This window comes from Narcine bancroftii, chromosome 2, assembly GCF_036971445.1.
Source record: "Narcine bancroftii isolate sNarBan1 chromosome 2, sNarBan1.hap1, whole genome shotgun sequence".
Taxonomy (NCBI): domain Eukaryota; kingdom Metazoa; phylum Chordata; class Chondrichthyes; order Torpediniformes; family Narcinidae; genus Narcine; species Narcine bancroftii.
Window position 1 is genome coordinate 236,219,402 of NC_091470.1, and position 12,757 is coordinate 236,232,158.

A 12,757-nucleotide genomic window follows, 5' to 3' on the forward strand; every position below is an offset into this window, starting at 1 on the left:
GCAGCATCCATTACCATGATGCCAAAAGCACCATTATTATTTAATTTCCAACAATGCCTTGGGGGCAGTTCAGGGAGCAGGCCCTGGAGCTGAATACTTGGATCAGAAGAAAATGAAACTGGATTATAAACAATGAGGTCCAATAAACTTCAAAGCAGATAACCCGAGCGACAGCATAAATATCTATAAAAGGGAACAAGAAATACATAAATGATAAACACATTGAAATCTATTTCAAGGTAATTCATGAATGAAAGAATTCAGATCCAGTGCTCCAAAGGACAAATATAATAGTGAGTAATAGATAGGGGAATACCTACACTTTCAGAAACTGTTTGACAAAGTTGTAAACCAAGATTTTAAAGATGAAGCTATGGGAACTGAAAATAAATTATTGAATTGATTTTGAAAGTGTCTGATTGACATGTTCCAGGATCGGCCTCCATAGACGCAATCAACATTGCTAAACAAATCAGTGACTACCAGAGGCATAATACCCATGGGCGATCACATCTGATGGAGGCCAAGAGAGAAGAGAGAGAGAGATTGACATGAGAGGTAATTGAAGACACAGGAGACTGCAGATGCTGGAATCTGGGGGAAAAAGAAAACAAACTGCTACAGGAACATAGCAGGTCCAGCAGCAATTCATTATCAGGCAACCACACTGACAAAACCTTATCTGGGGTGCCCTGCAGAAATATATGTGCTGGCAAAAATTAGTCTCCATATTTATAAAATAACTGACATGATAGAATAAAAAGCCACATGTTCAAGTTTGTTGATGACCACATTAAAATGACATTGCAAGTAGTGTATATCGAAATTTTAGCTGACAGATAAAGGACAGAAATCTGGTAAATGGATTGAAATGTAGATAAATGCAGCAGCATCTATTTTGAACCTAAACTGGTGAAAAACAGAGGTATAAAGACATTGTGCCAACCTCCTTTGTCAAATATAGATGTCTCTGGTCTTCAACTTCGATGAGCTGTCTTGTTCTATTTGTCTTCATTTCCTCCTGTTGTTGATCCAGAGAATCTTTAATAAAATTGTGGTAAACCACTGTTATGCCATGTTTGGCTGCTGCTGGCTGGACACGCCTCCCGAGAACGATCCTACCCATAGCCCCTTGTATGTTCCCCTTTCTCTTTGCTTCGATCAGTCAATGAGGTTGATGGTAGTTAATGATAGTGATTATCGATGGTACATCAAAGATGCTGTGGACAGATTTTTTTGTTCATCCTTGTGACTCCTCAAGAATCGTACCAATGTCTTCCCGAGTGTCATGAACTCTGGAGATCTTTCCTCTGGAGTCTTCACTTCATTGTCTCCCAAAGCATACATCTACCTCCACCCAGAAGCAGAACTAACCTGAACACAAAAAATATCAGCCTATTATTGTCCCATAGATCTCGTACTCTCCTACCCTCACTACTGTTTCTTCACCTATTCAGTGTATTCCACCTTATATCTGTGATAACAAATAAAACAGAAATGCTGGAAGCACTCAGTAGGGCAGGCCAAATCTGTGAGAAGAAAAACAGAAATAACCTTAAGGTTGCATCTTCCTCTGAGGTCCAACTAATCCCCCTCCATCATCACCCTTCTTCACCCAGCTGAACCTGCTCTCACATTGAGTAATTCTCATTAACTCCAGTCTGTTCAGCCACAGGAAACAGCATGGGTCATATTGTGGCATGTGTGAAGACGTCTTAGTTCAATCCTATATTATACCATCCTGTCAATGTTTTGCATCAATCTTCACCATGAAGGACACTGTAAATATGCCTGAGATATTAGATGGGTTAATTTCTGACTACATGGCATGGCATAGCTTATTTGATAGTTTTAGTAAGTTTTTATAAATACTATCCAGATTTTTTATTTCTTATTTTTCTTTCTTTTCTATTTGGTTGTTGGGGGGAGGGGGGACGATAGGAGGGGGAATTTCAAATAAGAAATTTATGTATGTTTTTTTAATGCATATGGGAAATTAAATAACATTTTCAAAAATAAAACATGGCATAGCTTATTCTAATTCAAATCGCAAAGGATAAAGTATTGAAAAACTCATTGGATTGATGACCAACTGGTAGGCCTTGATGGCCTACAGTGAAGGGTATTAAATGTAGTAGTTGTAGAATAATGCACAATTGGTTGAAATTTTTCAAAACTCCCAAAAGTACTGGAGAAACACAACAAGTCACTCAGTGTTCCTTATATAACGAAGACATTTAACTAACCTTTTGGGCCTGAGCCCTTCATCAAGGGATGACCAAAACGCAGGCAGGAGGGATCTGGTTTTGGGGAGAAGCAGGGGGAGGAGCACAGGCCAACAGGCAAGAGGTCCTATGTGAATATGTGTCAGAGTACAGAAAAGCTGGGAAGTGATGGGGGAGTGTATAGCTCTCTGAATGGAAGGTGGTTGAGAGCTGGAAGAAAGGAGAAAGAAGGAAAGGGAAAAAGACGGAAAGACAAGACAGGGGGCTAACTGAAACTGGAGAAGTCAAAGGAGAGGGAGGAAGACAGAGCGCAGGGGAGCCGTGCACAGAACGAGGGAGCCGTAAACTGAGGTGGAGCACTCATTGAGGGTTGAGAGGAGCGGAGCCAATGCATTGAAGGTGGGAATCGCGCACAAGAGAGGGAAAGTCTCACACCGGGGGTGGGGGGGGTGGTGGGGGTGGGGGTGCAACTGCTCACTGGGCTGGAAAATTTTGGATCACAGGTAGAATCTGGCCAATGAGCCACAGGTTGCTCGTCCCTGCTCTAAACGAATGTTTGGTAAAATTTAAACTAAACACAATCTGTTGAAAGAACTGACTAGGTCAAGCAGCATCAGTGGGTAAAAAAGAAGAGTCAATTCTTCAAGCCGAAGCAATTAATATCAATAAGGGCTTTCAGCTTGAAACATCGAACATTTTTTTTCTCCAACTGATGCTTTTTTCTTTGTAATAATATTTTTTATTGATTTAAATACATAAACGTGCATATTTAATACATTTACAAAATGCACAATAAAATATGATAAATTACATAGCTCAGCAAATTATAAAGGCATGCAAAAAGTACATCCATAATATATAAGACATAGACACATCTAATAATTTTAACACACATAGTCTTGTCTCTACGCACCATCCCCTTACCATGGTTGAATGGCTCAAAAATAAAAAAAAATAAAAATGTAACTCGTTCTTGGTGCTAAAAAACAAAGTACTAATGTTTAGGATTTCTATTATGTCTAAATCTAAAGATTCAAGAATGGCCCCCACAACATTTGAAAACTTATATTTGAGTTATTAATTACGGAACAAATCTTTTCTAGGTTTAAATGGGACATAATGTCCCTTAACCACTGAGCATGGGTAGGCGATGCTGCATCTTTCCATCTAAGCAATATTGCACGCCTGGCTAAGAGAGAAGCAAAAGACAGGATTCAACATTTTATTGGAGTTAAAAGAACCTCCTCCAATTGTGCCAAAAAGAGCAACCAAAGGTTTAGGCTCTAGATTTAAATTAAGGATTAAGGATAAAGTTTGAAACACATCTCTCCAATATCCTAGGACACATCCAGAACATGTGGATTAAAAAATCTTTTACCCTCTTACATTTATCTACATCTGAATAAATACGAGATAATTTAACTTTAGATATATGAACCCTATGTACAACTTTAAAATGTAGCAAACAATGCATGCACATAAAGATGTAGTACTCACCAACTTAAAATTTGAATTTCAAACCTCAAGGCTGAAATCCTGTTCCCAGGCATTTTTACTTTTAACTAAGGAATGTGTGTTAAACCTACAAAATTATCATAAATAATGGATATTAGACCTTTACGAGAAAGTTGTAAACTAAAAAAAAAACAATAATGTTCACATCAGGTGCCCTGGGGAAATTAGATGTCTGAGATTGAAGAAAGTGTCTGATATGCACATATCTGAAAAAAATGAGTAGTTAGTAAATTGAACATTTCAGAAGCTGTTCAAATGATGCAAAACTAAATGTTCAATACCCAATCTGTACCAATCATGAAAAAAAAATCACGTGAAGAAGGTTGAAAAAGATAATTGAACAGAATAAGACTGACAGAGAAATACAATGAAATCCAAAATATTTTCTAAACTGCACCCATACTCAGAGAGTATGTGTGAAAACCTGATTATCAATTGATTTATTTAAGGAAAAATGAAGTGAGCATCCGAGAAGTGCTGATATAGAAAAGTTTCTAGCAGAATTCAACCTTATTGCTACTCAAATTAGACAGTTCACTCGATTATGAAAATGTAACCACAACTTAAGATTATGTATATTGACGACCCAATAATAAAATCTGAAATTAGGTAGCACCCATGCCTCTGTTATCTTGGATTTTTGAAGATGAACTTTATTTAAATGTGGGCACTTAAGACGATATAGCCGAATCAAATGAATCAAAAACTAACTTAGGAATGAAAATTGGTATAGACTGTAAAAGATAGAAAATTTTGATAAAGTATTCATTTAATAGAATTAATATGACCAACTAAAGATATAGAAAGATGACCATCGCATTAGAGATTGTTTCACATGTTTTTATAAAGTAAGGACATTTTTTTAAAAGGATGCTTATCATTCTTTATAACTGTAATACTAAGATAGATAAATTGATTTCTCACAATCTGATGCTTCTTGACCTGCTGAGTTACTCCAGAGGATGGTGTTTAGCTTCATATTTCAGCATTTCCAGTCTCCTGTGGTTCAACTTTATCTTTATTAAGACCTGTTACCTCACCATGTATGCGTAGATAACTTCCAATAACTGCACTTTTGATTTACTGTTCCATGTCTAACAGATCACTTCTAATAGTGAATAATGAGACTTGTGGTTTGGATTTAAATGAAAATAACTAAGCCACTCCTACACCAGCAAGGGTTATAATATTCTCTGAGTTCAAAACACAAGGTTCATTGCAATAGTTATTCCCCAGTTTCACTACCAATGCCTTGCACAGCCATTCTTTTTTACTATTTTTTTCTCCTGACTTCTGAAGGGAAGCAGGAATGGGAAGAAGGGGAGAGAGGGAAAGAGGGTGTAGAGGTGGGAGGAAGATGGAGGAGGAGGAGGGGAAATGAAAAAGAGTGCAGATCAGAAAGTGGGGATCAGTAAGATGGGGTAAGAGAAAGAGGAGTGTGGGGGAAAACAAGGGGTGTGGAGAAAGAGGGGTTGGATGAAGAAGAGGGTTGGGGAGAAATAATGGTGGCGATTTATATCTACTATGAAATTTATCTCAGCCATGTATACATTATTGCAAAAGGGAACTCAAAAGCAGGGAATTCATAGATCTTGACATAGATGGGAAACAGATTTAAATATTACTATTTGGTTAAAGCATCTGGCAACACTGTTAAAGTTTTTCTCCTTTTTTCTTCTTTTCCTCTTTATTCTAAGTAAGGCAGCCAACATCATAAAGGACCTCATCATCCTGGTCACAATTCTTCTCGCAACTACCTTCAGGAAGAAGATATAGAAATCTGAAGTTAACCACATCGAGGTTCAAGAATATTCTTTCTCCAATGGACAAAATCAGTGAACCGGTGCGGACTCAAAAGGCCAACGTGGCCTGTTTCCGCTCCGTAAATGGTTATATGGTTAATGAGGAGGGAGAAAGAAGGTGGAGTTGGAGGGGTTGGAGAAAGGGAGAGAGAAAAGAGGAAGGGAATGAAGAGGAAACAGGAAGGAAGATGGGAGGATGAGGCTGGTACAAAGAAGGGGGAATGAACAGGATAGTGGGGATAGAGAGTGAGAGGAAGAGATGGGAAGAGGGGAAAGAAGGAGAAAGAAGGAGGTTAGAAGGTAAGGAAGAGTAAGGAAAAAAATTGGAGGAGTAGAAAGAGGGGGAGGAGGAAGCAAGACAGAGTACCTCCTGGTGAAATGCAGACCGTTTTACCTGCCACATTCTCAGCCAGATTGATTGCCACAGTCTACGTTCCACCTTCAGTTAATGAGGATAAAGCCATAAAGTACAATCTGCAAAGCCCAGACTTCCTATCCTGATGGTGCCATGATTATTGGGGTGACCTCAATCAAGTCAACCTGAAAACTGTCTTACCAAACTTTCAACAGCATGTGAACTTCACCCAGAGGAGAGAACACTCTGGATTTGGTGTAAACCAATGTACCTGGTTCATAGAAGGTTGCACCTCACTGCCACCTTGGTTAATCGGATCATATATCCACCCTGCTAACACTGAACAGAACACTCACCAAGCTCACCGAGAGAGCAGGACATGGCTGGGGTGGCCTTAGCAGTGCTGCACCACTGCTTTAAGATCATGGATGGGAGCTGTTTCAAGGAGAAGGACACCCACCTTGGTCATGTAAACATAGAGGAGTATGCGAGCTCAATGACTGGTGAGATCAGCAAGTGCATTGAGAATGTCGCCAAGATCAAATGCTTCACATCCAGGGCTAACCAGAAACCATGGTTAGATGCTGAAGCCCAGGCCCTTCTCGGAACACATCTACCTTCAGGACAGGGGATAGGATGGCAATAAGATCAGCCAGGGCTGAACTCTCCCTTGCAATCCAGAAGGCAAAGTGGGAGGACACACAGAAGCAACACCAGTGATATGAGTCACATATGGCAAGGAATCATGACCAATAATAGATTGCAAGTCAACCTTGCGCATTAAGGACAATGACACCTCCCTTACAGACAGACTGAACACCTTCTATGCACAGTTTGATGAGAACAATAGAAAGCTCCATATCCCACTGATGAAGAGCTCTCTGCATAGCAATGGCTGAAATGAGGAGAACTCGATCCAAGGTGAACCCACACAAGGTGGCCAGACCAGACAACATTTTGGACCAATTGACAGTGGTCTTCATGGATATGTTCAACACCTCACTGCAGCAGTCCATCGTCCCCACAGGTTTCAAGGCAGCCACCATCATTCTGGTACCCAATAAGGTCTACTGGCTTGCCACCATTCTGAAATGGTTCAAGTGTCTGGTGATGGAACACATCAAAGCACACCTTCCAGAGACTCTGGACCTATTTCAATTTCCTCTGGAAGAAACTGTTCTACAGATGATGGTAGAGTCTCATCACTTTAATTCATCTAGGCCCTCCTGGAGCACAATGTCTCAAATGCCAGGCTGATGTTCAATAATGTCAGCTCAACATTTAATTACGAACATTCCCCAGAAACTGGTGGAGAAGCTGTCCTTGCTGGGACTCATAATTACTTTCTGCAACTGGATCTGGGACTTCCAAATGGAAAGTCCACAGTCTGTGCGGGTCGGTACAGAATGTCAAGCATGATTATGCTGAACAGTGGCGCATCTCAGGGCTGTGTGCTCAGCCTGCTACTGTTCACACTACTGACCCATGACTACATGGCCAGATCCAGCTCCTACAGTGTCATCAAGTTTGCAAATGACACAACAGTAGTTGGCCTCATCAGCAACAACGACGAGTCGCACTGTAGAGAAGAGGTGGAAAATCTCGTGAAATAGTGCAAGAGTAAGAGTCTCAAAATGGACAAGATGAAGGAGATGATTGTGGACTTCAGGAGGTCCAGGAATGACCCCCTTCCATCACACATCAACAATTCTGTAGTAGAGAGAATGCAGAGCACCAAGTTCCTTGGTGTTCACTTAACCAGTGACCCATCATGGAATCATGGACACTCAACATCTTCACACTTGTCAGGAAGCCACAATAGTGACTGCACCTCCTGAGAAGATTGAAGCAGGCAAGGCTACCAGTCATTATTTTATCAACCTTCTATAGGAGCTCTAGTGAGAGCTTCCTGGCCAGCTATATCACAGTGTGGTACGTTTGCTGCCGAGAAATGGATCAGAGGTCAATCCACAGGACCATAAGAGTGGCAGAGAGGATCATGAGTGACTCCATCTCCCCCCTCCCCCCCCCCATCGACGTGAATTACCAGTATCATTGTTGGAAGAGGGCGCGCAAAATCATCAAGGACACTTTTCACACTGCATGCAGCATCTTTCAGCTGCTCCCATTGGGGAAGAGATAAAAGAGTATCGGAGCCAGCAGCACCAGACTGCTCACACTATCCAATTGTGGATTACTTGAATCACATTACTCCTTGCCCCATCCAAGGCAAAACAAAACAATTTTTAAAATTTTTATTGATAAAAAACTTGTCCTGCATATATGTTGCTTGTCTGTATGAGTATTATGTCTGTTTGCGTGTCTGCTTGTTTTACACTGAGGACCAGAGAATGCTATTTCAACGGTTTGTACTTTTAAAATCAGGCAGCAATAAATTTGACTTGAGGTGCGGAAGAATGAAGAATAAGAGGGGAGAAAGAAGGGGAGAATAATGCAGAGGAAGGTTGGGAGGGGAGAAAGGGAAGAGAGGGGGTCATTGAGAGGGAGGGGATTGAGGGAGGAGAAGGAGCATGGTGAGGGGCAGAGTGGAAGGGGAGGATGGCAGAGGAAGATTGGTCTGAAGAGGGGAGAGGGAGGAAGGGAAGGGATAGGAACAGGGTGAGGAAGGCAAGAGGGGAAAAAGGGGAAGTGTCAAAGAGGGGCATGGGGGAATGGTGGAGAAGAGGAGAGGGGAATGGGGGATAAAGGAGAGTTTCTGATTTTAAAAAGTTGAATATTAATACTTGGCAGTTTGCCATTCAGATCCCAGAAACCTACTTGCTAATTCTGGACAGTTCACAAAAATATGAAGCTCTCCCAGCTGTGCTCTTCCATTGACACTGATTCTTCTGATCTAAGAGTTTCAGTTTGAAATCTCAAGATCTTCACCTCCGACTCATGCTGCTTGATCCACTGAGTTACTCCAGCAGAATGCATTTGACCTCATCTATCCTTTTTGCCAATTGCTAAATTGTTAGTACATTTCATAATGCAACCACCTTGACTGGCAGGCAACCTGCAGTTCTTTGACTCCTCTATGAAATGTATCTGAACTTTGATTTCAGGAATGACTTTCCCCAAACCAGCAAAACATGATGGAGCAAAGGTGTAAAAAAATGAATATTGGGATAACGTGTCTTGAGAGGATTTCCCCAATAACAACCACATGATGATTTATCTCACTACTGCAGCTTTCTTGATCTGTATACTTACTGTGTGGTCCACCCATGACATGAAAACCTCAGCTCCTTCTCACTCTCTCAAAGGATTTCTCCAACTCACAAGTTCATCCTTTAACAGTATATCATCCCTCTTTACTTTAACAGGACTTAAAAGTCCTGATAGTTTTGGAATATCTGCAGCCTTTTTTGAGGAGAATCTGACCAACATCAATGACAAATACCATTACTGTGTCTTCTCATTCTAAAATTGAATAGCAATTAGTCAACCGTTTCTTCTTTAAAATTGTTCTTGCACAAACCCTTTCTAACTACCATATAAACACATGTAATAGTCAATGCTATGTAAGAGTGGACCCCTAGTTTGGCCAAAAAAATCTGGTATTTTCAAAATATTATGTGCAAAAGTTGGCCCCTTTAGTTTTGGACCTGGCTGCCTACCCACTGGAGCTCCCAATGCCTTAACTGTAAACTCTCACCTAGACCTCAGCCATCTGCCCATTGAGCTCCTGATGCCATAACCGCAGACTCTACCCTAGGTCCTACCATTCATCCAAGCTCCTGACACCCTGAACATGGACTTACTACCCTTTCACAGCTACCCATCCACTCATCCGAGGTCCCAACCTCCTGCCCATCTGAGCTTTTGACGCCACGACTGGGGACTCTCCCCAGGCCCTGGCCACCAACCCATTTGAGGTCCTGATGCCCAACCACAGTCTAGTTCACCCTTAGGCTATGGCTGCCTGCCCATCCAAGCTCTTGATGCTCCAATCATGGACTGTCACCCAAGTCCAGACTGCCTACCAACTGGTGTTCCCAATGCCCCAATCGCAGACATACCACTTGGTCCTGGCTGCCCGCATATCCGAGCTCCTGATGCCCTGAAAGCGGACTCACCACAAGGTCCCAGCCACACGCGTCCAAACTCCTGCAACCTTGAATGCAGACTTACCACCCATCCTTGGCCACCTCCCTGCTCATCTGAGCTTCAAACGCCAGAAACATGCACTTACCACCTGATCCTGGCTGTTATGCTTGTTCTTTCAAAAAGATTGACTTTATGCGGGTTTAACATTTAATTGATTTTCCTTGAGCTGCTTCAACCAACTTCAAATGACAAACCTCATCATATGTCACTTCCATTTTCTGCCCAACTGCACATGTTGCATACTGGGAAATGTAGTTCTTATTTACACACATAAGAACACAAATTTCCCTTTAAAAAAAAACAAAGACACAAACACAATACAATATCTACATAACAAAAGTATCTACATTCTGCGGTTAATCTCTTTCCACCAGTTGCACATGATGACTTCCGGTTTCATGAAATCATTCAAGTTCATTCAAGGGCATCTGGAAGATTCAGGTGAAGTTCAGAAATCTATGAAGAGGTTCCTGTTTATCAGCAAGTTCACGAACAGTCACCAGTAGCTATTGATTTTGCTGTTGCAGTTCCTGGTAGGTCACCAGATGCTGAGAAATTTCTTCAGTGGAACTGCTTATGTCAGCAGAAATAACTTAATCTTCACGTGAAATATGATTTCCTTGCGCATCTCCTAGTTCCATCAAAAGCTCCATATTCTGCTGTGAAACATCTGACACTTGCACTTTGTTTCTCTGATTCTCCCTTTTGGGTAATGAAGCATGCTTATTTGCCTCATCATCCTGGATATTGACAGCAGAGCAGATCTTTCACCATGTCCATCCAATCACAGCTCACTGCAAGTATCAGCGGTGTCTGACCAGCTGACTGCCTTTGCCATTCACATCTCCTTGGCTAAATAGTTCATCCACAATTTTAATGTCTTTCTTATTTTCCACTGCAGCAAGGGCAGCAAGCATGATGGGCGTTTAGCCAGCTTTGTCCTGCTGTAGCTTCACTATGTCAAAATTTGAGTGAGACATGCAGTAGTGAAGGGCAGTATTGGCTTTTCCATCAGCCATATTGATCACGTGTTTCAGGACTTCTGGTGAAATCTCTCGGAATCCAGCCAAGTAATCTCCACCATGATGGGAACTGCCCTCTTCTGACTAAATATACGGAAACATTCATGCTGGATGTTGTTTCAACAATTTCTCATTTCTTTACTGGCCATTGCCTTTGGATCATTCGGGTTGGTTTTTCAGTGCTGACAGAATCTTTTCACTTACTCTGTACCTCTCTCTTATTTCCACTTTGCCAATTTCTCTTTCATTTCCCTCCAGCTTGGGAACCTTTTGATTTGAAATGCTTGCCGTTTCCATCCTAAACCCACTAAGTCCATCTGGTCACTCATCACAATTCACCTTGACTTTGTCTTTAGAATCCCCTTGATCTTCAAATTCTCCCTCTGATTCAGGAGATGAGCTTTTATCAGAATTAGAATCATCACTGGATACAGTTTCATACTCTCCATTAACACCCACAAACTGAAAGTTTTTCTTCATAACATTTGCTTCATGCTTTCTGGGGCCATCTTTCAGCAATTCCTGATTCTTTTCTTTCAGCGAAGTCTCTAAATTCCCATTTCCACTGACACCCTCTCCCAGGAGTTAACTTGGAATTTTTCTCAGTGGAAAAGGAACATTGTCTGAACACCGGTGTCAAATGATGCTGTTTCATACTGGGGATTAACCCCACTCATATCCTCGGGGTGCTGATATAACCAGTGGAAAAGGGACAGCAGAAAGACACCCATTTCCAGTCAAACCCTCTGATCCCCAGGGATGAGAGTGTTCAGTAGAAAAGAAATTAGTGTCCCAGTTAAGGGTGGCCCGGTGGCCCAGTGGAAATGGCAGCTGGCACGAACAGAAAACTCTCAACAGACGGGTTGTTCCTATAGACATGTACAGAAAGACATCAAATGCTACTGAAAGAATATCAACTGGGTGAAAAATGCTCAGGGGTGTCAACCTTTTAATCTTCCAGTGCACCTATATGTCCATGCTCCAGACAGGCTTGTTTGAGGTTGTGTGAATATGTGCTGAGGAATATGCTGAAGCTTGGGTGGCAGCCAATACATAGATTCTGTCGCAATTACTTTCGCGGGGGCGGTTCCTCCCTCTACTGGATATGAATGGCTTAAATCCATCGGGGAAGTGCTTCAAAGAACAGGGGTCACCAGAGCAGTAACGAGAGCTGTGTACAAAAGAGAACTACCAACACTACTACGTAAGGAAGATATATATTGCTAATTATTATTTATAAGAATGCAGTTCCTTCTTGAAATAAAAAAAAATTGTTCCCTGGGAGTAGAACTGACTTTCCTGGATATGTGCACCAGCCCTGGACAATGCTTCAATGTTACAAAGAAACTCCTTTCGACGACAACAAAGTGTACAGAATTGTTGCGTCTTTCTAATAAGAGCACCACGTTTTCATGGAGTATTTACTTTTCAACTACAGTTCATTGACAAAGGAAACATTACTGAAAAGATATCAATGTAATCCTCTTCATTGTAACAATATTTCATTGTATTACTGCAAAGAGAAGTGATTGCTATTAACAACCCATCAGATTCAGAAACAAGATAGTCTAATAGGCTGGAAAGTGAAAGCTGAAAAGACCAGTGCATTCAGTGTATATATTGAATGTGTCCACCATTTGGGTTGTGAGAGAGTGACACTAAAAAAGTGATGCAGATTATAAAAGCCAACACTTTGTTCTTCCATCCCCAGAGAGTACAAAAATCAGT